Source organism: Nicotiana tabacum, chromosome 5 (assembly GCF_000715075.1).
Source record: "Nicotiana tabacum cultivar K326 chromosome 5, ASM71507v2, whole genome shotgun sequence".
Taxonomy (NCBI): Eukaryota; Viridiplantae; Streptophyta; class Magnoliopsida; order Solanales; family Solanaceae; genus Nicotiana; species Nicotiana tabacum.
Window position 1 is genome coordinate 120,307,729 of NC_134084.1, and position 2,968 is coordinate 120,310,696.

The following is a 2,968-nucleotide window of genomic DNA, read 5'->3' on the forward strand; positions in this document are numbered from 1 at the left end:
AAAGGATAAAATAAAATATATTTAGGAATTAAATAAACCATAGTTGGTTTTAAAAGAAGAAAATATATATTTAAAGTGTGCCATCGTGGGATTTTATTTTTACTTATGTGTTAATTGTTGATAAGAGTTAATATTTTGTAGTTTGATTTTGGTTTTATGTTTCATTTTTTATTTTTAGAATTTTTGTTAAAGTGATGATTAAAAGAAGAAATGAGAAAAATTTAAAAAATAGGCAAATCAGATCTGGGCCAAGAAACTCTAAACAAAAAAAATCAGGCCCAAAACTTTCTCTATACCCGACCAAATCCAGTCCACCTGCAGCCAATCCAAACGACGTCGTATTGGAAACCTACATCTGGACCGTCGATCAAGATAATTTAATGGTCCAGATCAATTCTCTTGCTAAACCAAACGACACCGTATGGCTTTATTTGATCAGGACCGTTCATTGTTATTAATCCAATGGCTCTCAGGCTTTCCCTCCTGACCCGACCCATCCCCATCTGAGACCGACCCAATCCCCACTAAACCAAAACGGCACCGTTCCTTTAAGTGGATAGATCCTGGCCATCTATTTTGCCTGATCTAACGGCCCAGATCAGACCACCCTTACCCTATATAAGCTGAATTCCTAACCCAGCACCCCTAACCAAACACCCCCCTCCTTCTCCTGTTCATCATCGTCCCTAAGACGATGCCCCCAAACCCTAGCCACCCTAGCTCCCCCTCGCCTGAAACCCGGCAGCAACTACGCTGCCGGTCACCAAACCAACACCCTAAGACCACCTGACCATCCTCTATCCAAATCTGGTAACCACTAAGCTCGAATCTTCCTAGAGTTTCTCGAATCTTCATTTGAAGATTCGAGCCAAACTCAGATCCAAACCAACCAGTCCCTAATTAACACTACAGCACCCCCTAACCACCCTCGTTACAGATCTGTTAGTTGTTCACCTCGAATCACCCTACATCGTCTCGAATATTCAATCGAAGATTCGAGCATAACCTAAACCTACCCCGATGTACCCCAAACTCACACCAGTCACTCTCCTAACCTCACTCGTAACCAAACCAAACTTGGTTTGGTTCGAATCTGACCAGAAATGATCGAACCTTAAATCTAGGGAAAATGGAACCCTAAAATTCCAAATCAGGGAATTTGTCCGATTAAAAGACGGTTTGAGGTCTAATGGACCTTAATCAAAGTATTCTCAAATTAGAATACTTCGATTCAGGTCCGTTTGACCTCAACAAGGTTCAAATCAATTCAAGATTAAGACATATTCTGGGTTTGAAGATTCAGAGGTTTTTTCACTATTTTCTTTTGTATGCTATGTATGTATTATTGCCTGTTGTAGTAGTTTGTATAATTTTTCTATTCTTTTTTTTATTCTGTCTCATATCCACTATACCCGTTTATTAGATAAAATTCTGTTTATTGTTTCTGTTTGTTGTAGTTGTTTATAATGTGTGTAATCGACTCGATTAAGTTCGTCGATTAGTTGTTTTAAATTCTTGTTCCTATTATTTGTTGATTGAAACAGCCTATTCGTTTATTTTTGTATTGACTGTTATCGTTTGTTTTAAGTAGTCAATTAAATTAGTTCTCGTCAATTAATTCACTCTTGTTTGTTAAGTCAGCAAGTTCGTCAAATGTTGTTGTGTATATTTGATCCAAGGCCATTTGATTTCAGGAATGAACTTGCATACCTGATATTTGTATTCATGGGCATATTTCAGTTTTAGTTTCAGGACATTGTCATTAAGCTGATAATGAACCTGCATTCACATTACCTTTATTCATGTGCATATTGATTCAAGTTTCAATTTCAGCTTCAATGATTCTGTTGAGTTCTGTGTGGTGTTAATGTGATGTTTTGGTTTGAATTCAGTTTTACAAGTGTTAATTAGATATTATTGGGTTAGAAGGTTGCATTTTTAGTTAAAATTCAGTCCAAAACTTACTGATGTTGGTTAAAGCTGCAGTTTAAGGGTATTTCAGGGGCAATTTGGGAATGAGACAGTAGGGATAATACTTTAGTTTAGTGCTTTGTTAAATAGGGTATTAATTAATGCAATAATGGGGGACAAAGGGAATTGGGAGTGCTGAAAATAAGGGAAAAGTTTTCTTAGTGGAACTAAAAGTAAAAATGAGGGAAGTGGGAAATTTCTGATTTTTAAAAGGGGAAAAGGGGTCCGGGCAGTAGGCTGAGGATGGGAAAATAAGTTGTATAAGAGGGGGTATTGGGACTGATTTAAAGAAGGGAGAAGACACAGAAAAAAAAGGGAAGGAGATATACTGAAGAGAAAAAAAAAGAGAAAAAAAAGAGAAAAAAAGAAAAGAAGGGACTGGATTTTAGTGAAAAGGAAAAAGAAAAACAGAGAGAGAAAAAGAGAAAGAAAGCAGACTGATTTTAAGAACAGAAAAGTAACCAAAAAATAAATAAATAGAACTTTACATTAGAAGTTAGAGTGTTAAGGCTGATTTTCGAGATTAAGAGTTTCAGGTTACATTTCCTGTGTTTAAAAATCAGAAATACAGTTTCCTCGCATCTGTCCGGATTTGTTTGGTTTGAATCTGGAAATTCCTTAGATTCATGTTATTGTTTTGTCTGGTTTTTACGGATTTTTGTGGGCTGTTCAATCTGCTGTATCACTGTGTGTGTGCTGCTGTTAATTTCGCTGATCTTCCTATTTTTCTGCTGTTGGGTTTTGTTGCTGCTACTGCTAAATATTACCTCTTTTACCCTCATTTCCAGGTATATATTTAGACTCATGTTATTGCAAAGCTTCAATATTGCAGAGAAATGAAATCTGGAATTTCAAATATGTCTTTTATCCATTTAAATTCATTAGTTAAGTTTCCGTGTAGTTAAGATATTGGAATATTCCGAAAGGTTCAGATGTGTATTTGCGATATATGGAATGTCATTTTATTAAATCAATTTGTAGATTAGTTCTCTTTCTT